We start from the raw sequence: 26,359 nt of genomic DNA, 5'->3' as shown, positions 1-26,359 counted from the left end.
TTGAAGAAAGAGCTCTGACTTGACTGAGAAAAGCCACTTTTATAGAGATTCTTTAAATTCATCCAGCAAATTTATTATGTACCATACACTATCTTCACTAAGCGATTTAATGTTTTCTCCATTTAATCCTTATAACAACTATATGAGATAGGTCTTATCCTCCAATTACAAATGTAGGAACCATGGTTTGAAGAGATTATGTAATTTAACTTGATTATAAATTTGAAATTTTTTCTAACAAAAGGATCTGACTTATTAGGGTGATGCTAGCAAAACAAGTTAAGTTTGATCTATTTAATATGGATTCCATCAGCAAAAAAAGCATGACATAACCAAGGTCAAAACTTTGTCAAAATTAGACCCATGTATTTATAAATTAACATTATGCCTCATGAATCTCCTGGGACTCCTTAGAGTAGTTTAATCTAGGTCTCAAAATCTGTCTGTATATGAAGTTTTCTTGAAAAAAAAAAAAAAACTTTTAATTATAGCTTCCCCGGGTCTACCCAAGAATGTAAATCTAGATTTTATTAAAATCCCCTCAAGGTCTTCTGATATACAGGCAAGTTTAGAAACCACTAATGTATTCTGTTCTTTGTCTCAAAGAGCTGGAATAAGCCAACATGGTGCCCAAGGAGAAAGGTACCCAAGGGGTATTGTGACTTTTGGTAATACGACAGATGTGATAGGTTGAAAAGACTTCCTGCTTCGAATCACATAGATATTAGATAGATTACCATAAAGAGGGTTTTTTTAATATTTACATAATAATAATAATAATATTGTAAAGTATGCAAATCATAAGCATAAACTCAATGAATTTTTACAAACTGAACAAATTTATGTAAGTAGCACGCAGATCAAGACAGAAAATATTACACGATCCCAGGAGGCATGCGTATGCTCCCTTCTTGTCATTGCCCTGACCCATTTCATCTCAGATAACCACCATCTAACATAATAGTATATTTTAGGTTTACCTGGCTTTGTATCTTCATAAATGAATCATATAGTACTTGCTATCTAGCTTCTGGTAATTGTTGTAAATGGTTCAATCTCATTGCTGTATAGCACTCCACAATTTATCACAATTTATTTCTTACCACAATTTGGTCAACCATTCTGTGCTTAAAAGACATTTGAGTAGTTCCCACATTTCTTGTTTTTTACCAAAAGTATTGCTATGAAAATTCATGCCATTGGGTGAAAATCTGTACTTACTTTTCTGTTAAGCATATACCTACAAGTATAATTATAGGATCAGAGTAATGGATGTTTTAGTATTAGTACACACTGCCAATTTCACACACCAATTGTACTGGTTTATTTCCCACCACAACATATGACATTTCCAATTGCTCCATATATGAGCAAATACTTAGTATTTTCTGTCTTTATTTAAGCGAATTTAGTTGTGCAGTGATATCTCACTCTAGTTTTGCTTTTCATTTTCTTAATGGCCTATGAAGTAAATGATATTTTTATATGTCTACTGGCATTTGACTATCCTCTTTTGTGAAGCTCCTGCTACTTTTTTTTTTTTTTTTTTTTACTTGTAGAAGTTCTCTACAAATTCTTAGTATAAGTAACAATTCTTTGTTGGAGACTTCTGGAGAAGACGACAGAGTAAGAAGATCCTGTGCTCACCTCATCCCACAGATACAACTAGATAACACCCACATCAGTGTAAATAACCCAGAAAACAAACCAAAGAATGGAAGAACAGATTCTCCACAGCTAAATGAAGAGAAAAGTCCACATCAAAGAGGGTAGGAAGAGAAAAGACACAGGTGGGACCAAATGGACTCATGAGACTGTCTCCAGGATCAAAGGACAACAAAGGCAATGAGAGAGGAAGGAAACAGACCCTCACACCAGGCACCTCAGGCAAAAGAACTCACACAGGGAAGACAAATCCCCATTATATTTGGTTTAGAAAACTAGAGGGGGAAAATTTCATGAGTTCTTACATCAGCAGGGCTTGACACATGGGACTGTAAAAATCAGTGAACTTAGGCTCTGGAAGAGCCAGGAGGGCAATAGGGAACTGAGTCCCTTCCCTTAAAGGTGCAGCACAACCAGGAGCCCTATGGAGATATAGCATAGAAGCAGCAGTTTGAAAAACAGCTGGATATACAGAAGGAAGATTTGTTTATTAATCTCAAAGCATGTGCTGGAGGGGCAGGGATTATTGGGAGACTTCTCCAAGAACAAAAGACCCAGCAGATGCCATTTCCATCCATATATGGACAAATGCATAAGCCAGTGCAGCATGGACACTCTCTACCTAACTTGTCAACAGCACGCCCTGCCACACACATTTCTGTGGATCTGGCTTCTCCAGCCAGGCCTTGTTTGCAGGTCTCCTGCCATAGCAGACCCACACACCTTGTTGGCACAGTGTGCCCTGCACTGGTGCTCTCCTATGGACTTCCCTCTCCAATATGCACTTAGCCAGAACCCATCCAAAGTGATGCTACAAGCCTGGCAGTGTGCAAGCCCTGGCCTGGTGAAAGGGGGAGATACTCATACAAACCAGCCTGACTGCAGCTCCTGAAATGGGCTAGAGGTTGACATTTGACCAGATGGACCAAAGTCTACCTACAGCAGATAAAGAAAAGCCATTGTAGATGACAAGGCTAAAAGCAAAAGTGGCTCAGCCACAACACTAGGGTGCACACACTATACATAGAAGACACCCCAAGCACCCAGGTTCTAGTGACAGAGTACATATCACTGCAGGGAATTACAGGAAATGTTCTTCATGATGCCAGTACTTCCAAGAGCAGGAGACATAGCTGACTTTTCTAACACATACAGACACAGAGAAATAAAAAATGAGGAAAGAGAAGAATAGATCTCAAATGAAAGAACAGAATAAAACCAGAGGCAGAGAGCTAAAAGAAATGGAGATAAGTATTATGACTGATAAAGAATTTTAAATAATGGTTATAATGATATCCATAGGACTTGAGAAAAAAGTAGAGGACCTCAGTGAGACACAAAGAGAAAATATTAGAAAGAACCAATGAGAGATTAAAAAAAACTCAATTACTGAAATTAAAAATATACTAGATAGAAAGTAGACTAGAGGGAGCAAAAAACAAATTAGTCACAAGAAGGAGAGTGTAATGGAAAGAAATAAAGCTAAAGAGAGAGAAAAAATTAGTAGAAAACAAAAATAGACTCATGGACTCAGCAACACCATCAAGCCTAATAACATTCACATTATAGGGACCCCAGAAGAAGAGAGAGAAAATAGGGCAGAAAATTTATTTGAAGAAATAATAGCTGAAAACCTCTCTAATCTGGGGATGGAAAATAGAAATCCAGATCCAGGAGGCACAGAGAATGCCTGACAAAAATTAACTTAAGGAGGTCAACCCCAAGACACATAATAATCAAAATGGCAAAAATCAGTGATTAGGAAAGTTTTCTTTTTTTTCAAAGCAGTAAGAGAAAAGAAAACAGTTACATAAAAGGAAACCCCATAAGGCTATCAGCTGATTTGTCAGCAGAAACTTTGCAGGCCAACAGATAATGGCATGATACATTCAAAGAGCTGAAAGAGAAAACTTGCAACCAAGAATATTCTATCAAGTAAACCTACCTTTAAGAATAGAGGGAGAGATAGTTTCCCAGTCAAACAAAAGCTAAAAGAATTTATGATCACTAAACGTGCCCTAGAAGAAATGTGAAAGTGGGAACCAGCCCTACAAGAAGTGTGAAAGAAGACTGAGGAGAAAGGAAAGACCATAGTAAGAGTAAGAAAAAAATAGGAAGCACAAAAGCAGTAAAAATATCTGCAAAAGTCAGTAAAGGGATTCACAGAATAAAAGGAAGTCTGACCCATATACCTAAAACATGAGGGAAAGAAGAGCAAAGAATGGGTTCAAACTTAAGCAACCATCAACTTAAGATTGGAATACCTGGGTGGCTCAGTGGTTTAGTGCCTGCCTTCAGTGCCTGCCTCAGCCCAGGGCTTGATCCTGGAGTCTCAGGATCGAGTCCCACGTCAGGCTCCCTTCCAGGAGCCTGCTTCTCCCTCTGTCTATGTCTCTGCCTCTCTCTGTGTCTCTCATGAATAAATAAATAAAAGCTTAAAAAAAAAAAACTTAAGATAGACTTCTCTATACAGAGATTATATACAACCATATAATGGTAACCAAAAATCAAAAGTCAGTAATAGATATGCAAAAATTAAAGAGAATGGAATCTAAGTATATCGCTAAAGAAACCCGACTAATTGTGAAAGAAGAGAGCTAGGAAAAAAAAGAACTGAAAAGAGCTACAAACACAACCATAAAACAAGTAACAAAATGGCAATAAATACATACCTACCAATAATTACTTTGAATGAAAATGGACTAAACATTTTAATCAGAAGACATGGACTGATGGAATGGAATGGATAAAAAAAAAAAAAAAAAAAAAAAAACCCACGTCCCTGTCCTTATGCTGCCTACAAGAGACTTATTTCAGACCTAAACACACCTGCAGATTGAAATGCAGATTGAAAGTAAAGAGACAGAGAAGCATTTATCATGCAAATGGACAGGAAAAGAAAGTTAATAGACTTTAAAACAAAGAGTGTAACAAAAGACAATGAAGGACATTATAGAATCATAAATGGAACAATCTAACAGGAAGATACGACAATTGTAAATATTTATGTACACAACATGGGGGCACCCAAATACATAAGGCAACTATTAAAAAACATAAAGGAAGTAATTAAGAGTAATACAATAATAGTAGGGTACTTCAATACCTCGCTTACATCAATGGATAAGTCACTGAAACAGACAATCAACAAGGAAGCAATGGCTTTGAAAGCACATTGAACCAGATGGACCTAACAGATATATTCAGAACATTCTATCCTAAAGGAGAGGAAAAGACATTCTTTTCAAGTGCACATGGAAAATCCTCTAGAATAGATCATATATTAAGCCAAAAAAAAACAAATCTCAAAAAATTCAGAAAGACTGAAGTCATACCATGCATCTCTTCGAAACACAATACTAGAAAATTAGAAATCAGCCAAAGAAAAAATTTGGAAAGAGCAAAATTAATCTTCAACAAAGCGGGAAAGAATATGCAATGGAAAAAAAAAAAAACAGTCTCTTTAATAAATAGTGCTGGGAAAACTGAACAGCTACATGCAAAAGAACAAAACTAGACCTATTGTTTTGTTTTTTACATCATACACAAAAATAAACTCAAGATAGACTAAGGAACTATGAGGCCTGAAAACATAAAATGCTAGAAGAGAGCCTAAGCAATAATTTCTCTGACACTGGCCATACCAATATATATCTAGATATATCTGAGGCAAGGAAAACAAAAGCAAAAATAAATTACTGGGCTACATAAAAATAAAAAGCTTCTTCACAGAAAAGGAAACAACCAACAAAACTAAAATACAAACTATTCAATGGGAAAATATATTTGCAAATAACATATCTGATAAAGAGTTGTATTCAAAATATATTTAAATATCTTATACGACTACAAAGAAAAATCCAATTACATAATAGACAGAAGACATGAAAAGACATTTCTCTGAAAAAGACATACAGATGGCCAAAGCACACATAAAGAGATATTCAATATCACTCACCACAGGGAAATGCAAATCAAAACCATAATGAGATAATCACCACATACCTGTCAAAAAAGCTAAAATTAGAGACACAAGAAACAGCAAAGTGTTGGTGAGGATGTGGAGAAAAAGGAATCTTCGTGTACTGTTGGTGGGATTGCAAACTGGTACAGCCGCTGTGGAAAACAGTATGGAGGGTCCTCACAAAATTAAAAATATAAATTACCCTATAATCTAATAATTCCACTACTGGCTATTTACCTAAAGAAAACAAAAGCACTAATTTCAAAAGACACATGCATTCCCATATTTATTGCAGTATTATTTACCAAAGCCAAAATATGAAAGCAGCCCAAGTGTCCCTCCATAGATGAATGGATAAAGAAGATGTGGTAGGTGTATACGTACACACACAATGGAATATTACTCAGCCATATAAAAGAAGGAAGTCCTGCCATTTGTAATAACATGGATGGACCTAGAAGGTATAATGCTGAGTGAAACAAGTCAGCAGAGAAAGACAAACACAATGTGATTCTACTCATGTGGAATTTAAAAAACAAAACAAAGAAAAAAGAGACAAATAAATAAACAGACTGTTAAAGACAGAGAAGAAACTGGGTTGCCAGAAGGGAGGTGGGTGGTGAGGATAGGGGAAATAGGTATAGCGGATAAAGAGTACACTTATCATGATGAGCACTGAGTAACATATAGAAATGTTGCATCATTATATTGTAAACCTGTAAATAATATAAACTTTATGGTTATTATACTTCAATGGGGGAAAAAAACTAACCATAATAATGAGAAACTGTCAATCCCAAGGAGCTTAAATAGACATGATGACTAAATGTAATGATATCCTGGACAGGATTCTGGAACAGAAAAAAAAAGATATTAGGAAAACCAATGAATCCGAATAAAGTATGAAATTTATATAATAATAAGGCACCCATATTTGTTCATTAGTTTTGACACATATACCCTAGTAAAGTAAGATGCTACCAATAGAGGAAACTGGGTACAGAGCAGATAACTCTGTACCATCTTTGCAACTTTTCTGTAAATATAGAGCTCTTCCAAAACAAACATATTTAAATGTAAAGCTATGAGAACCAATATCTCAACATTAATATTCAAAAATTGAAGTCATCTCATCTTTAGAGGAGAAATACATAAACAAAAGGAAAGGTAGGAACACCTCGGTGGCTCAGTGGTTTAGTGCCTGCCTTTGGCACTGGGGCGTGATTCTAGAGTCCCAGGATCGAGTCCCACATCGGGCTCCCCACATGGAGCCTGCTTCTCTCTCTGCCTATGTCTCTGCCTCTCTCTCTTTCTGTGTGTGTGTGTGTGTGTGTGTGTGTGTCTCATGAATAAATAATAAATAAAATCTTAAACAAAAAAAAAAAGGAAAGGTAGTGCCAGACAATAGGAGATGATGGCCTGACAAGTGCATGATATAAAATAGGAACTAGCAGAACTCAGAATTGAAACAGAATGGACCAAATCACATCAGAAATGAAGACTAAATAAGGAATACATCAAGGAAAGCTCAGTAAGGAAGAGAAGACACAAATGAGATTGAGGAAAAAAGAGAACAAAATAAATAGATTTTAAACATTAGAGAGATATAGAAATAATAAGCAAAGGAAAATGCAGATACCTGAGGTCTTCAAAAAAGACATTAAATAGAACAAAATATTTAAAATATAATTCAGGAAGGTGATGATGAAAAAAAGAAAAGATGATAATCCTATGAATAGGGCATTCTGTGTACAGAAAATAATTGAACCCAAATGGTAAAAAACAAGAAAGAGAATATGAAAATTCTTAGACTTCAAAGATAAAGAGAGAATCCCTTTGGCATCCAGGCCAAAAAGGAAAAAAAAATAAAATAAAAAGAAGCCATCTGTAAATAAAAGAAAATCACTTCGGCACCCACACTATCTCCTCCGCAGCAGCAACACCAAAGAACAGCAGCACATCACCTGTATGGTGCAGCGTGAAGAAAATGAGAGAATAGCATGACCCAAGGATCAGTAATCTATCCAAGCTGTGTCTACCCAGTACAAATACTTCCAAGTATTTTTAACTCTCAAGAGAAGGGAAATATTATTCACATGGGTCTTTCTTGAGGAAATTATATTAAAGGACAAATTCAGTCTACTCTCCTCAAAAAACTAGCAGGAAAAAATCAACAAAAGGATTAGTGGCTACAAACTTTAATAAAATATAACAAAGAAGGAATGCTAACAGAAATAATAACCTGGTTCATCATTTTAAAGGAAATGTTAGTATTTGCCTTCATTATCTCTGTAGACCTAGATTATTGGTGGATGAAAAAATTATTTTCTAATCCTAATACACTGTGAATTTTTCCTCATGAATTGCTGTTAATTTTCTAAGTTTTTTTCCTGAAAATATTGTAATTTTTTATATTTTTTTTTTTTTTTGCTTTAATCTCTTTCTTGTATTCCGGAGTTAAATCCAACTTGGTCATATTAAGTTACTTACACATTGCTTCTTTGAGTGTGTACTTACTTTTTAAAGATATTTAAAATGACTCCACAATTTTATTTTCTTTAACTATATGCATCTAATTTTATATATTAAGATTATACTAATGAAAAAAAAGATTAAACTAATGTAATAAAATGTTGGGAAATTTTTGCTATATTTAATCTTAAGATAACAGGTGTATGACAGAGTTACTACTTTTAGAAAGACATCTGAACCTGCTGATATTTTGATATGTAAATTTTAACTGCTATTCAATTCTTTAATGTATGTAAATATATGTGGATTATTTTTAACTAAGTTTTGATAAATTATATTTTTCTAGAATATTTTCCATTTTATTCTGTTACTAATTTATTGCCACAAAGTTGTACCATTTTTTTCTTATTACATATAAACCTACAAATCATGTCCCCTGTTTTATTCCTATAACATTACTTCATAAGGTTAAGCTTTTTAAGTTGATAGATTGTGGTTTCTGTGTAAATCATTAAAGCATAAAAATATAATATATAAATTGCAAATCTGAAGAAGAAAAATAAGTAGAATGAGAAAAAACAATCAATCCTAAAGAAAGTATGAAAGGAGAAAAATAGGACTGGACAGGAAGTTAGACAAGTAGAAATCACACAATAAGATACAAATATAAACGAACTAGGGGTGGTGGAAGGGGAGGAGGGCGGGGGTGGAGGGGAATGGGTGACGGGCACTGAGGGGGGCACTTGACGGGATGAGCACTGGATGTTATTCTGTATGTTGGTAAATTGAACACCAATAAAAAATAAATTTATTTAAAAAAATATATAAACCCAGATATGTAAATTATAAAGAAAAAAATGAACATATTAAGCTCACAAAGCCAAGAACTGAAACTGAGACATAAGGAAAAGAATAAGAATAAATCCAGAGCATATGGAGCAATATAATAAAGATAAAAGCAAAGTTAACATATTAATGGAATATAATACGATGATCCAACAGAGAAGTTTTAAAAAAGTAGATGTTAGTACTTTAAAAAGACTGGTAAAACAGACAAAGCTCTGGTAAAGTTACCAAGAAAAAAACAGAAGTCACAAAGGAACATATTTGAAATTTTAAAAAGGGTTAATTCCAGATAAAGCAAAAATTTCAATGTAAGGGGATTCTATTAATAGACCAAAGAAACATGAAATACAGATGAGATGTCAAAATACAAAAATACATATAACTTCTAAAACCTGAATCAAGAATAAATAGTCCTTCTATTTCCATTAAACATAAAATAATGTGAATAAGAAGTTTGAAACATGTCTATGTCTACAAAGAATACTCCAGACCAACTAGTCCAACAGGTTATTCCCACCAAACTTTCAAGAAATAGATCATTCTAATTTACAAAGCTTACCAAAGAGTTTTATGAAAAAAGAAAAAGATTCCCAGCTTCTGAAAATGTTTATGAGGCTAAATAGAACTAGATACCACAACCAGATAAGTACAATATGAGAAAAGAAAATCATACACTAATCTCACTCATGAATACATACACAAATCATAAATAACATATAGGTAAGCCAAAAGCTGATTATTTAAAACATAATACACCACAAAAAAATTTTTTTTTACACAGGAATGCAAAGCTGGTTCAATTTTTTAAAAGTCCAATTAATTGACTATCACAACAGATTAGGCAGAAAATAATAGGATCTCATCAATGACAAAGGAACACCATTCAATAAAATTCAATACATTTTATGGTAACTCAATATATAAACCAAAAAAAAAATATCTAGTAAAAGAAGAGAAATACCTTAACTTGATAAAATGGTAATACGGTATTTTCAAAACTGTATAGCAAACATCAGAAATATGGCTAGAAGTGTGACTGGGGCTTTATTATATGGGTTAAGCTGAGAACTTTGAAATTTTCGGGAACATTGTGGAGGACATTGAAAGGTTTCAACAGATCCTATGTCCATTTTGAAAAGATATTTCTATGGAAGTTGCTAGAAGGCAATAAGATTATAGGTAGCAGTCTACAACCTAGCGATTGAATTGTAATGTGTGATTGAAATGCAGTAGACATGGTAGGTTTGGAAAGGAAAGAAGTAAGAGATACTCAAAGTAAAAGACCATAAAGTATTGCCAGTGAAGGGAGAGAGGAGCAGAAACTGCTACAATGCTCAGATTTACAGAGTGGATACTGGAAGGATGAGTGAGTCTCACTACATGGAGGTGGGACATGCAAACGGAAAGACCTTTTAGGCAACTCTTGTGTACAAGTGTAAGGCAGTAGAACAGGGCCTAGTAAGTCTATGCTTGAAGCCATTAATTCAATCATTTATATGATGTCATCCAAAGGAAAAAGGTACAGAGGTACTATTAAAAGAAAGGAAAAGAATAATAAAAGAGACGTACAAAAAGAAACTGTAAATGAATAGCCAGGAAATCAGAGAACCAAAGACTTTTGTCATTAAAGGTTATAAAGGGAAACTGTTCAACAATGCAAAATACAACGAAGCTTTAAATCCCTTTTGTTGCCTCCTTTTCACCAATCACACATCATCAAATCACACAAGATCTTTTGCAAAGACCATTAGTGCATATAAGTGACCCAGCACGACCAAACCGGGTCAAGAAAATGTGTTTTTTAGAGGTTTATTCCCAGCTCTTACCTTGCCTTAATAGAAAGCTACTTAGGGGTGCGTGGGTGGTGCAGTTAGTTAAACATCTGATTCTTGGTTTGAGTTCAGGTCATGATCTCACCATTGTTAGATCAAGCCCCTCATCAGGCTCTACGCTCAGAGTGGAATCTGCTCCAGATTCTCTGCCTCTGCCCCTCCCCCCAACTGGCATGTGGGTGTGTTCTCTCTCATAAATCAATCAATCAATCAATCAAAACTTAAAAAAGAAAAATAGAAAGCTAGTTAGTTTCATCTGCCCCACAGCAGAGTAAAATAGTTGGCACAAGTAGACACTTGTTACAACAAAGTTTCTACCAACAGAATTACACCTAAAAACATTTAAGAGTGCATTGGAAAATGTCTCTCACAGAAAATGAGGCAAATAATACAAATGCAATTTCAAGCAGACTTCCAATTACTGGGCTTGATAAAAGGGAGAATAGAACACAACCAAAGCAAAACATTAGGATAAAGTTGTCCTAAGTGGACAAAGGCAAAAGTGCCCAAGGGAGATTAACGTGGACTCACTTAAATCCACTTTAGAGCTAATTTCTAAGAACTTAACAAAGTGCAATGTTTTCTTTCTTTTTCTTGGGGAAAGAAACTGAAACATTGATAAAAGAAGGAAAATAGATTCTGTGTTATTGTTTCAGCAGCCCTCACTCAATTCCATTCCAAACCTAATCCTAGTCTCCAGAAATGAGTTTTTTTTTTTTTTACCATTTTAATCAAAGTGTAACTGACATACAATTAACTGCACATGTATTTACATGGTACACTTTGCTAAATTTTGATATATTCATACACACATGAAACCATCACTGTGTCAAGATAATACACACACCCCTCATTTCCACAAGTTTCCTTAGATCACTTTGTAAACTTTTCCTACCCCCTTCCATCCCTAGCCTACTTCCCCCTGCCCCTCCTCACTCATATTTCCATTCAATTACTAATCTAAATTCTGTCACTGAAGATAAGTTTGTATTTTCTAGAACTTTTTACGAATGGAATCTTACATTGTGTTAGTTTCCTAGGACTGCCATAACAAATGACTACTGGCCAAGTGTCTTAAAAAAAAAAAAAAAGAAATTTATTCTCTAACAGGTCTAGGACTAGAAGTCTGAAATCAGAAGTGTCAACAAGGCCATGCTCCTTCTGCAGTCTAAACATGATTCCCTCTTTGCCTCTTCTAGCTTCTGATGCTGGAATCCTTGACGTTGCTTGGCTTTTGGCAGCCTACCTCTAGTATCTGCCTCTGCCTTCACATGGTTTTCTTCCCTGTATCTTCTATCTCTGCTTGTCCCCAAATCTCTCTCTCCTTGTAAGGGTATGGGTCATTGGATATTCCAGCAAAGACTCTATTTCCAAATAAGGTCACATTCACCAATACTCGGGTGAGGACTTCTATCTATCTTTTTGAAATCACAATTCAACCAACAATAGTCCATCATTTAGTCACTCAGAATTCATATCCTTCTCAAATACAAAACACATGCTCTCCTTTACAACTTTCTCAAAAGTCTTAACCCATTCTAGCATGAACTCTAAGCCCTAAATCTCATCTAAATAATCACTATCACCAGTTCAAAAAGTCCCGAATCTCACCTTCTAAATCATCTAACTCAGATACGGCGAGACTCTGGGTTTTGGTTCTTTAGGGTGTAAAATTCTTTTCTTATCAGTGGACCTATGAAAGATGAGAAGTTATCTGCTTCCAAAATACAATGGTGGGACAGATAGAGGACTTACATTCCCAATTCCAAATTGGAGGCATTAGAAGGAACAAAGGAATCATGGTTCCAACACATCTCAAACACAGTAAGGCAAATTCCATTAGGTTTCAAGGCATGAGGACACTTTGAACTTCTTTTATTAGGCATGGTTATTTTAACATTCATCCACATTTTTGCCCATACCAATAGCTCATTCTTTTATTACTGATTAATATTCCATTGTATGGATAAATTCCCCCTCTTTATGGTCATTTGAAATGCTTCATTTTTGGCACTCAAATAAACAGCAATGAAGAGTACAAGTCTGCGCATGGACATATGCTCTCAGTTCTCTGGGTAAGAGCTAAGACTGAAGTGACTGTGTCACAGTGTAATGTATATATTTAGTCTTTCAAATAACTGCCAAACTATCTTCCAAAGTGGTTGTCACACTTCAAATTCCCACAGTGACATATTAGAATCCCAGTTGCTCCAAGTCTTCATCAACACTTTGTGTCATTAGTCTTTTTAATTGCAGACATTGTAATAGATATGTAGTGGTATCTAAAACAGAGAATGGTATTGTATCACATTTCCTTGGTGAATGATGATAGTGAGTATCTATCTTTTTAAGTGCTTATTCATCATTTATTTATATTCTTTGGGAAAATGTCTCTTTGAAACTTTTGCCCATTTGGAGGGAGTTAGTTTGTCTTGCTCACTATCAAGATTTTAAAACTCTTGGGATCCCTGGGTGGCGCAGCGGTTTGGCGCCTGCCTTTGGCCCAGGGCGTGATCCTGGAGATCCGGGATCGAATCCCATGTCAGGCTCCTGGTACATGGAGCCTGCTTCTCCCTCTGCCTGTGTCTCTGCCTCTCTCTCTCTCTCTCTCTCTCTCTCTCTCTGTGACTATCATAAATAAATAAAAATTAAAAAAAAGATTTTAAAACTCTTTATGTATTGTGAGTACAAATCTCTCTCTCATCAGATATTTGATTTGCAAATACATTCGCCCTACCCATGACTTACCTTGTCATTCTTTTAACATGTATTTCAAATGGCAGAAATTCTTAACTTCGATGAATTTATCAAGTTTTTCTTCTATAAATTGTATTTGAATCTTACATTAAAAAATACACGTTAAAGCCAAAATCCTTACAAAGACATGCAAGATTCTAACTGAATTACCTTCCTCCCTTATCTTCCTGACCTCATCTCTTACCATGGATGCCTCCTTTTCTCACTCTTCTTTAAGCCAAACTGGCCTCCTACTCCTTCTTGAACAATGCAGATGCATTTCTGTCTCAGGACATTTGCACTTGCTGTTGCTGTTGCCTGGGATTCTCTTTTCTCAGATATCTGCAGGACTTAGCTCCTTGTCTCCTCAGGTCCTTATTAAATGTTCAGTCAGTGAAATTGATCCTGACCTTTCTTACAACACCTGTAAATCTCCAATATTTCCAATCCCTCCTACCTGGCTTTGCCTTTGATCATACTACTTTCTATCACGCTGCATATTTTTTATTCTTATTTTATGATTCCCATACTAGAATATAACCTTCATGAAGCCAAAGATTTATGTCTGGCCACCAGAATTCCCAAGTAGAATATTACCTGGCAGTTTAGTAGGCACTCAAACAATATCTGCTCAATGCCCGAATGAGTATCTCAATATATATTGATTTTGTCTTCAGAGTTGATAGTTTGGCTAGATTTAGAACACTAATTAAAAATTATTTTTTCTCACAAATTTTTATTTTTTTAAGATTTTTTAAAATCTATTTATTCATGAGAGACACACAGAGAGAGGCAGAGACATAGGCAGAGGGAGAAGCAGGCTCCATGCAGGGAGCCTGATGCGGAACTCGATCCTGGGACTCTAGGATCACGCCCTGAGCTGTAGGCAGGCACTAAACCACTGAGCCACCCAGGCGTCCCTCTCACAGTTTTTTAAATAAACTTTTTACTTTGGTATAATTTAAATTTGCAAAAAAGTTGCAAAGAGAGTATAGGGAGTTCCCCATGTCTCCATCACTCAGTTTCCCACACTACTAATGTTTTATATTACCATATTACAGCTGTCAAAACAAAGACAATGACATTGATACATTATTATTAACCAAACCTCTGACTTCTCTCACAATTACAAAGATAGTCCTCCAATTCTTTCAAGTTTGTAGACTTCTAATAACAAATATAATATAGTAAGTCTGATTTTCATTTTTCTATGAGTGGGCCCAGGATAGACCCAACATAGTCATGGGAGATCTTAGCCAAGATAGGCATGAGTCCATTGTAACTCTCTCTTTTGCTAGTAAAAATAAATAAATAATAAATAAATAAATAAATAAATAAATAAATAAATAAATAAATAAATAAATTCAATCAGAAAAAGAACAATCACATTTTCTACCAAAAGTCCCAGCCACTCCAGATGCAAATTAATAGTGGTCTTTCTGTGTACTTGAGGAAAAGTTATTCTGCTAATTAAGACCATGGGTATTACAAAATCTCAGATGAAATTAGTAATTTAAAAAAAATAAATTAGTAATTATATTAGCAGAACATCAACTTATGAGAAAATTTCAAAGGAGAAGGATGTTCAGTAAGGATCACTGCAGAGAACTGGATATATGGAACAATTAAACTAGATGGAGACTGACCCTTGATGGTACAAATGGCCAGGCATCTGTAATTTAGGCTATAATTCCTTTACCTGGTCTCCAGGGGGCACTATGTTAGCTTGCCTTCCTCAGAGCAGGAGGGCAGCATAGTTGTCTGAAATTGACCTTGGCTAAACATTTTAGTCTTCTAAAAAAGGCTCAACTCCCCTGCTTTCTCAAACTCCCAGCATTCATTATGTGACATTTAAGTGTTAGCTGTCTCATACCGCCTTAAGGCTGATAAGGCCCTGGCACCACCAGACTGGTATTCTCTGGAGCTTGGATTTCCATGTGTTCATCATTCTTAAACCTTTTAGAGCTGACATTGCTTTAGGCCTATAGACTACTTAAAATCTAAGACAAAAAATCACCTAAAATTTAAATAATATTCCTTTGTTAAGGAAAATCTGTGCTATGCAGATATTATTTTCAAAAATAAGTGGTATGTGGAGTTTTAAGGAGAGTCAAGATGCTTGAAACCAGTTCACCGAGGAGTCAACATTTTAGGTAAAAAACAAGTAGCATTTGTTTTTCCAATAACTGACTTCCAGTTGTGCCCTGATGAACTTTTCCTTCCATTAAGTATCAGATTCTTCAATGACATCTTGACCAGATTCCTTAACTTTTCTGTCTCTTTTGGTTACGAAGCCTCATTTCAGGAAGTTAGAGTCTAAAACATTATAGAATTTAGTACAGGTTTATTTCAGATCTTCATTCCTCAATTTGTTTCAAAGCTCATCTTTTCTCATCCCTCAGTCCTAACTAGGCCTGTACCTATGGCTAAAGTCAATTTCTTTTTAGACAGTTATAGTAGGATCTCTTTTCACATATTAACCATCCTTCCTTTCTCTCTTCACTTAGTATTCTAGCCCTCTATGAGTTTTCAGCCCCATCCACAACCAGCAAAGCCTAGAAGGCTGAGAGCTTTTTCTCACATGATGAGCATCAATCCAAGGATTGTCTACCACTCACTTTCATGCAGAGCCACAGCAACACTGATGCTCTTGCTCACCCTTTCAAGACTAGGGAACAGAGATGTAGTGCTCATTCCTCTATATTCTTCTCAGGCTTTCCTTACCATGGACTCTTCAAGCCCCCTTCTGGCACAGGCTACTTCAAACTTAGCGTTAGTTTCTAAGTTCATAGCTCATCCAATATTCAGGGAACATATATTAACCAATCTCTTTTCCTTAAGCAAGTAACATGTTTTTATTGTCTCCAAAGGCTCTCCTAAAAACCCTTTCAACACATTCTCCTTTCACAATGCCAAAAAAGTTGGCCTTTAGGTTCTGCAACCCACAAATACAGCCATGTGGAAAAGTGTTCATCTCTCCTTCTTAGGGATATACTCATTCTTTAAAGCCCTGCTCACTGCTTCAGGGATGAAAAATACTCCATCTCCCACTGCACAAGTAGAAAAGGAAGTAGATCTTCCTTGAAGATCACAAAATCAGTTTTACTCTTTTCTAAATCTTGTTCAGGATTTCCAATGAGGAAATATGGATGGGGCTAATTGATGAGTATATTATACAATAAGGGGGAGGTCAGCCTTCTCTGACTACTAGAAACTCAATTGGGGGGGGGTAGTTCCTTTACCTCATACATGGGAAAGGGTAGAAATTATAGTCTATTCTTGAGGATACCACCCTTGGGGATTGCCACCAGGAGGCTTTGTACTTACACTCTGTCCCTACTAAAGGATCACTATAATTATATACATGGGCTGCTATCTGAACTCATCCTGAGCTGAGGGCTCTCAGCCTCGTAGTTCTCTGGGTACATAATTTAAATAAGCTTAGTCTAGGTTTTACAGATTCTATTTTTCAAAGATATCCCAACAGCATCTCCCAACAATATATTACCTATGACGGAGCTTTGATACTTCTCTGATTGAGAGGTGGAGTCTATGGCCTCTGGCCTTAAATCTTGTGACTAAGAAACTAAATATTGTGGCAGATGTGACTCCTGCAACTTCTAACATTCAGTAATAAAAGGCTATGTACTTTCCACCTTGTTTGTTGGGATACTTGCCATGTAAGAAGTCTGACTCCCCTAAGTCTGCCATGTTGTGAGGAAACCATGTTACATGATGAGACCACATAGTGGTATTCCAGTCAGAGGCTTCCAGAGGGTATCCTAGTTAGCAGTCCTCCCATCCTAAGTGGAAGACATGCAAATAAATGAGTTTGGGGGTTATTTTCACTTCTAGCAATTGAGTCATTACCCCCATCCTTTAAGTATTCCCAACCAAGAATCCAGATATCATGGAGCAAAGAAAAGCTATCCCTACTGTGCTCTTTCTGAATTCCTGACCTACAGAATCTGTGAGCAAATTAGTTTTTTATGCCACTATTTCTAAGATAACTTGTTATGCAGCAATAATAAATGTTATATCTAGGGTTATAAAAATGAGTCTATCTTCTCAGTTGCTTAGGTTATTTATATGTTTAAGGTTAAAAAAAAAAAACCCAACTTTCTCTAAACCTAATTAGTTTAATGTTTTTTTGTAATGACTTCTGGACCATCAATATAGATAGAGCAGACAACAGAATTTTAAAATTCCCAAGTCCTATTATTTATGCCTCCAGGGAGATATAGTCAGTCACATTGGTAGGAAAAGCAGACCCATTTAATCTGTGTAATTCAGGTATTAAGATTTCTACCTTTCCACTTATTTTAGTGTAACTTTTTAGTAATGAAGGAGTTCCACTTTTTCCTGGGTATAGCTACCCAGTAAGGAGACTATATCCAATTAGGATGAACAAATATTATGCATTGATTTTAACTAATAAGAAACTCAGGTGACATGTCAGAGGCATTCTTCATCTTACTTCATGATATTAATCATGAAAATATCATGAAAATCATGAGGCCATATTCACCATGGCTATTTGTTTCTCTAGACCTTACTATATTCTTCCTGGGCTCCCAAGCTGTTTATTCATGTCAAACTACATAAATGTACTTATTTATGTACATGTAAGGCCTTACTTAACTTTTCCAGTTCCTATTTTTAGGCTACAATTAGCTACAATCTCTTTATTCTAAATGGTCTTTGTAGAGATTAGAGAGAGCAACGTTAGCATCATGTAGACACACACTGAGCTTCTGGGGTTCAAAAATTTGAGGTAAAGCTCTGACAATAATAACTAATGTTTACTATCCCTCTGTCAATACATTGAAATTTTATTACTACATTTTATCAGTGGTTAAAAATTATAGAAATTCCACTTCCATAAAAGAGAGTGAACAGTTAGTGTATAGTGAACAGTTTGACCATCTTGAAGAACTGTTCAGGACTTGGCTAGAGTTTTTAGGGAGAATGTGTTAGAGTCTTCTAATCCTCCCAATTTTTATAGCGGCAGATGTCACCACTATTTTTGGTGACACCTTGTTCCAACAAGCTGGTCTATAGGTATGAAACAATATTTTACCTTCAAAGTCAATATCTAAACCACATGCACCAGACTGTCTTTAATTTGAATAATGGGATGTTATACCCAAAAAAAGGTAATCTAAAAAGTTCCTTTAATTCTCTAAAGTGCCAAGTACTCATATAACAATTCAATTTACATAAGCCCTAAAAGTACCTATACAATTTAAGACCTAAAGTACCTCCACAATTCAATAGGTTTTGGGAAGGTTGGTGAACTGGACTAGTAACATACTGATTGCAGATTTACCAGACTTAAATATTGAGTAAACAGATTTGGTGTGAGGATTTATCCTATGGGATCAGAATTGTATCTAAAGCTGAGAAAATGGTACTTATCCTACCATCTAAAGAGAGTCAATAGCATATCCTTAGTAATGAGAGTGTCATATAGCAAGAGCTAAGAAAGTTTTGGGAAAGAGGGATGGATTAATTATATCTAGTTCACATGTTTAAAAAGACAATGACAAGGGCAGTCCCGGTGGCGCAGCGGTTTAGCGCCGCCTGCAGCCCAGGGCGTGATCCTGGAGACCCTGGATCGAGTCCCATGTCAGGCTGTCTGCATGGATCCTGCTTCTCCCTCTGCCTGTGTCTCTGCCTCTCTCTCTCTCTCTCTCTCTCTTTGCATCTCTATAAATAAATGAATGAATGAATGAATGAATGAATGAATAAATAAATAAATAAATAAATAAATAAATAAATAAGACAATGACAAGAGAAAGTACTGCCAGGTCTAGCAATTAGGAAGAGTTTGTACAAAATGGTAGGAAATGATGCCAAGATGCAATGGGTTGAAAAATTACAAAGAAATTAAACCAATTAGTGTAGAATACTCTTCAAGAATATTCAAGATAGGAAGACAAGCAGCTGGATGGGAGCTCCAATTAGATGCTCTGATAGGAAACTAAGAAAGAAAAAAGGAAAATACTCGAAAGGAAAGGTTGGAGATGATAAAAGACAATGAGGCAAATTAAAGTCACTCAACTGGCTCAAAGAATATCCAATTAGTTGATACTATCAAAGAAGTGATTTGTTCAGTTTTGTAGAAGAAATTCTATTAACTAGTCAGTTAAAGGGTCCAGGTGAACTTTGAATTTCCACTTTTGAGCTCCTATGTTTAGCTTATTGGTCATTCTACCCATATTTTAAGACATCATTGGCTGACTATAAAGCTTTTTTAAATTAATATATTTCTTCTTTTAAAATGTTTATTTATTTGAGAGAAAGAGAGTGGGAACATGGGGATGGCAGAGGGAGAGGGAGAGAGAAAATCTCAAGCAGACTCTCCACTGAGCATGGAGCCAGATGGGGGCTCCATTCCAAGGCCCTGAGATGGTGACCTGAGCCGAAATCAAGAGTCAGATGGTTAACCAACTGAGCCACCCAGGAGCCCCCATAATTAATATATTTCATAACGTATTTTGTAATGAGCTATTAGAGAATGTAATATGATTGCAGCTATACTCATAATACTGAATTAAAGATTTTTAAAAGCATATCAATTTCTGTGGTACAAATCAGGCCTTAACATTTTTATGCATAATGAAGTTATCAAAAATGTGGAATTCCTCTAAAAATTACCAAGAAAGTGTTAGAAGATGAGGTCTCATATAAATGCTAATAAATCATTTTTTCACATATCAGACACTTTCAGAGTTAACCTTATTTGGCCATAATTTATAGCAAAATAATAAACTTTCAAAAAGACTCTAACATTTTACATTTCTAAAAGATTATAATTATCCCTATGTCCTCAGAGGCTTACAATTTGATGGCACACCACTTCTAATAAATAGACCAGTTCTGCAATTCTAATATAATCCTATCACATCTTATTATTAGATGATCATTAACACTTAAACTCAATGATTTATTCTTGCCCTCTGTTAATATATGCTGTCATTCCTTGTAAAAGGGATTAAAGGAAACAGAGAATGTGTTCTCCCTGGGGAGAGAGATGTATTTATGATAAAGTGGCAAATAAACCTCATTAATATCTCCTCTGCAGTGTCCTTATTATGATCCAAACCTTTAACCTATGCAAAGAAAACAAACAAACAACAACCCCTCCCCCTAAACACACACACAAAATAACAAAAAAAAAAATAAAACAAAACTGCCAGGTCATAATGAGTCCAAGCACAAACCATTCAGAAAGAGAATCCACTTGAATAATATCCATGTTCAGATGACTTAAAACACCACAGGTAAGTTTCTATACCTAATTCACATCTACTTTATATTTGAGATACCTGTGGAATAGTCTATTTGGCCAAATACTGAACAGAATGCTGCATGTCTCACAAGACAAGGTGCCTGGGAACAATGTGATGATTGCTGTTTTGGTTCTTCCTGTGTACGCATTTGATATCCTGGTGATTGGGGCTTTTACAGCTGCTCATGTTTTGGACTCCCAGACTAGGAATTCACTCCACATTACCTCAAAGCCAAGAATATTCTCCTGAAAAGGAAATCAGAAAAACTAAAGTGAAAGACCAAGCTCCTTTGCCTCAGTGAAGGTGGGTGATTAGGGGAAAGAAAAGCCTATGAAGTCAACCAGAAAACCCTACTGGAGAAATCCCCTCAAACTTCTCTTTTCTTCAATCTTCTTTCAAGATGTGACAACTACCCTTAAGACAGCAGAGAGCAATGGGCTCATAAATTATTGTTGAGTCACTTCAATATTTGGCTAAATAGTAATTTCCCCTGATGGCTGAAACCAGACAGGATGTTCTAGTATTCATGGTTCTTGGCTATGAGGCTTATATCTCATTTGGGATCAAATGAACAGACTCCTCATTCTCTAAAGCAAGCTGGATTTAAAAAAAAAAAAAAAAAAGATACAGCCATCAGAATACTCAAGAGAAAACATAAAAGTATAAGACCCTGCAAAAAGGAAGAAAACTTATCAAATTAATTTTTCAAAGGCTCCTAAATGCAAGTATTGGGAAACCTCCTCCTGGTGCAATTAATGAAGTCTCTGCACTTAAAATGGACCAAAAGAAAATTTAGAATCTTCATTATAATTAAAAAGAGCTCCAGTGTGAGACACCAAAGGCATGGGGTAGAACAAAGTAGAATACTTACAAAAGAATTAAGGTAATAAACCTAAAAATCTCAAGACTATCAAGTCAGAGACCATTCTCTCAGCTAGAGCTAAAGTTTTCACTATTTCCTCAGGAAGGAGAAACTAAAATGCTAATCTCAAAACCCTAGTCTATAACATTTTAGTTGTCACATCTATGCAGTAAATTGTATCATGTTCCAAGTCTATAACTTGTGTTCACTCATTTGCAATGAATCTTTTTTATTGTTCACACGAAGCCCTTCCAGAAGAGGGCTGAATCATGATGAGGCCCTTGTGTGCCGTGATAGGGCTTGTGCTCAGAATGGCCAGGTCATGCAAGCCTCGTCTTACAGAAGAGCGCCTCAACAATTATTTCTGAATAAGAGAACTGTAACACCCAATTTTATTCATTCTTTGCAAAGCATTCACTGAGCACTTACAATGTGCACTGTCTTCTGAGAAATACAAAATGACAATTTGTGGGCAGGTACAGAGAAGGCTGCAAAGGCATACGAATAAATGCCAAGTGAATGATAGATCAAAATTTCCCAATTCCCTCAGTGGTTTTTAATGGCGCTCGGCCACACATCTCTTAACAAACATTTCTACTCTATTGTAATACATTACTTGGGAGAAGAGACTGGAACATTCAGATTTTGTATCCCCATGGTATTATAAATATAGTGTGCCCTTTGAATGAATGAATTCAGAGGACAGAAATTAACTTTCAGTTCACATGATCTGTAAAGACTTCAAGATAAGGGAAACTCAGCCACAGAGTTTATGATAGAGAGAAATCACAGTAGAAGATAATTTAGAGGAAAATGCCTCTAGCCTGGATAACATAAGCCAAGAGCTTTCCAATCTGTCTGCTACTTCAGAGCTTTCCTCCCCAATGACCTCCTCCTCGATCAGCCTGCAATATGTAACACCTTCAAGAAAATAAGCAAGTGTAAGACAAGTGGAGATGACTTTTATATTAATTCAACTTTTGCAGACATATTCAGTTCATGGGAGGAAAAAACTAAAGTTTTGATTTGAATTTTCCAGGTAAATTCTAGCTGTCAACATAGCTGTATTTGTTGAAGAATTCCTGTTCCCTAAGGACAATTTGTTTACTATATGCTGTGGAGTGAATCGTGTCCCCTTAAAGATTCGGATGTTGAAGTCCTAAACCCTAGGACGTCAGACTTTATATTTGAAGATACAGTTAACTTTAAAGAGGTAATGAAATTGAAATTAGCTCGTTAGGGTGGGCCCTACCCAATACCCCCAGTGTCCTTATAAGAAGAGGAACTTGGGACACAGACCGGTGCGGAGGGAAAATGATGAGAAGGCATAAGAGAAGCCAAAGAGAAAGACCTGGAACAGAAGGAACCAACCCTGCCAATGCCTTAATCTAGATTCCAGCTTCCAGGACTGTGAGAAAATAAATTTCAGTCGTTTTAAATCACCAGCACTGTCCAGCAAAATAGTATACTTCATTCATTCTAGGTGGTTGGAAAAGTCTGCCCATCTTTGGCACTCAGATTAACTGACTAGAGGAGGCCGAGGGGCTCCAATTCTTGGATGGTGTTATTATGTGCAAACCGGTGGTCCTGGGGATAAATGGCCCCTGGGGCTGACCCCCAGCTCCTGCAGAGAATGTAAAAGCATCCCAGTCACTGCACTACCTCAAAGAAAGAAGGAAATAATTCTATAACAAGACAATGACCTCTAGTGGAAGCTGTGCAAAATTACAGAGATCCCAGTAAGTCTCAGGCCTTAGAGAACAGATTTAAACGTTAGAAAGAGTGACCTTGGAGGAATTTCCAAGGGACATTACTGTCATTCGCAACCACCTTAGTAAGTCCAACCTGAAAGCAAGTGTAGAAGAACAGAAAATAGGAAAACATGCAAATCATGTTAAAGTCTCCGCAGAGGAGGGCAAGGTAAGCAAGAGGGAGAGGCACAGGAGTGTCTCCACACTCAGATCCTGCGAAGGGTTTCCAGCTCCTCATTATTCAGCACTAGTGAGCTCTGGGGGGACCTTAGTGGAAGCCCTACCCAGAGCTGCTGAGTGAGAACCTTAATGTCAGGAAGGTTCCCCAGGTGATCTATAAACATATTAAAACTTGAGAGGCCCTGTAGTCTTGCTCATTCAGAAGGCAGCTGTTTTTGTGCTGTTTTTTGGATTTTCTGTAGTAATTCCAAGTAGTGAAAGGCAACTCAACCTAAAGCAGCCACCACGCATGACATAGTTCTAGGTGCTAAGTTCCTAAGTTCATTTTTCTGCACTCATGTACACGTGGCACAACTGCTCATAAAACATATGGGTTAAAATAACAAATGTTCAATTACCACCTTTTTTCCTTTTCAACTTTTAAAACTCCACTAATGACAGCTTTGAAACTCTCTGATTTCCAGGGGTTTCCATGAAAATGCCAACCCTTCTAGCCCTCCTATTAATCATCATCCCGCTGTCAGGGAAACAGGGAGTTTGAATTTTAACTCTTCTTAATGAATATATTTCACATACCAAAATTATCTCAGCAATTTGCTTGGCAGCTTTAGAAGCCATTACCAAATTGCATTCAAGTGCATTTCATTTGTTTCCTAAACTGACTGTAGTTTTTCTTCACAAATGATTCTCAAGCATGGTACAAAGGAACAGATATTTTGGTTCATCAGGAAAGATAGTTTACCTTGGAAATGCTCCTCAAAACCAGAGTATATTAATTTGTTCCAGTGGTGCTTGAGTGACTGCTTAATAACCAGCTTCCAATAACGACAACAAAAGTTGAAGGCCCGATTTGTAGCATTTGCCAACTGCCATAGAGTAAATATCCCATCTTGAACAATTCCAAGATAGCAACATGATCAGAGTTGGCAAGAAATGTACACAACTGCTTCATGGCAGTGCAAACAGGGACCACTCTTTATTTCTAAAATACTACCAAATACCCCCATTTCCCAAGCTGTTTCCTTATTAGCTTCAAAATACATGTCAGTGTGAAATGTGCAGTGTGCGACTGTACAATCTTAATACACACCAAAACAACTACCAGGTTTGGGTTTATTAATGATGAGATTAATGTTTTTCAAATAACAGTAAGATGGTTATATATCGTAAAAATGTAATGCTACTTTGTACGAAACTTTCAGGGGCAAAGATGGAAAACAGCTGTTGATCCAAAACCTACTCAAAAAGATTACCCTTGGGGCACTTGGATAGCTCAGTTGATTAAAGGTCTGTCTATTGATTTCAGATCAGGTCATGATCTCAAGGTCGTGAGACCAAGCCCCATGTTTAGTTCTACCCTGTGCATGGAACCTGCTTAAGATTCTCTGTTCCTCTCCCTCTGCCCCTTCTCCCCTTCTCTGTTAAAAAAAAAAAAAAATTAAAAAGCATACCCTTCCCACAATTATCTGTAAGGAGCATCCAATGGGGAAGGCCAACTCTACGTTTGGTGTCTTTACAACTACTATAAGGTAGCCTCCGTAGTTACGGCAACCCACCTACAACCATTCATTACCAATTTACTTGTTTGTCGGCAAGTCGGCCTTGGCCTTTCAATCTTAGCCAGTCATTTCCCTGGCAGTTCCTGTGCTCCATCTTTAATCTCTCCATCTCACACCAGAAAAAAATTTTCTAAATTTTTATTAATTTCCCAAAGACCTTGACCCACCTCACAAATTAATTCATTGAGTTCTCAGCATCAATGCCACAATACAGTATGATGCCACCGTTAGGAGTTTAATTGTATTTCCCCCAAAGATGCTGAGGTCCTAATTCTCCATACATGTTAATGTGACCTTGTTTGGGAACACAGTCTTTGCATATGATCAAGTGAAAAGGAGATAATCAGGATGGGTCCTAATGCAATAAAGTAGGTGTCCCTGGGAAAAGAGAAAATTAGGACAGAGACAGACATGCCTGGAGAGAAGACAATGTAAAGAGACCTAGGGAGAAGATGGCCATCTACAAGCCAAGGACAGAGGCCTAGAATACATCTTTCCTAAAAGGGAACCAACCCTGCCAACCCCTTGATTTCACACTTTCTGGACTCCAGAACGGTGAGACAATAAATTCCTATTGTTTAAGCCACCAGTCTGTGGTACTTTGTTGTGGAATCCCGAGCAAAGGAATACAGTCACCATCAGGAGGTATGGCCCAAGTAATTTTTTTTACTCATATCAAACTTAAAGAATTAGCTATTATGCTTTTATTTTTGTAAAAGTTGACCAGATTCTGAATTATTTTGATAATAATGTCACTGTAGATATTTGCACCCTGAGATGCTTTCATAGAAGGAAGAAAAGAGTATAGATACAGCTGTCATCATACACAAGCCTGGCTCTATCAGTAAGAGGGTGAAGCACATAGAAACATCATTTGTCGCAGTGTCATAGAAGAAAACGTGTTGAGAAATCCTAAAATATTGATACAAAACTATTACTAATTGCTACTACATTTACTAACCCCTGCTGAAGGGGACCCAAATGTATACATAAAGAGAACTCACCTTAACCTGCTCCTCTAAGGGAGAAATCTCTGAGACTCAAGGCAGGTTGGTGCAGAAGACGTGCTGGGGAAGAAAGTCCTCCCTAGCACCCTTCAAGTGGACTCCACAGTCAGCCATCAACTCCATCTATGTTAATGGTGGGCTCTGAAAATGAGTTTCTAAGCCCAGAGGCACAAAAAAACAGAAACATAAC

The 26,359-nt window shown here is 36.5% G+C and overlaps 1 pseudogene; it reads right to left on the bottom strand.

Annotated features, from left to right (window-relative positions):
* Window positions 1-26,359, bottom strand: part of LOC140633695 (stAR-related lipid transfer protein 4 pseudogene) — a 316,244-nt pseudogene that overhangs the window by 7,706 nt on the left and 282,179 nt on the right.

This window comes from Canis lupus, chromosome 5, assembly GCF_048164855.1.
Source record: "Canis lupus baileyi chromosome 5, mCanLup2.hap1, whole genome shotgun sequence".
Classification (NCBI taxonomy): Eukaryota; Metazoa; Chordata; class Mammalia; order Carnivora; family Canidae; genus Canis; species Canis lupus.
The sequence above is the reverse complement of the archived record's forward strand: the minus strand, read 5'-3'. Positions and strand labels throughout refer to the sequence as shown.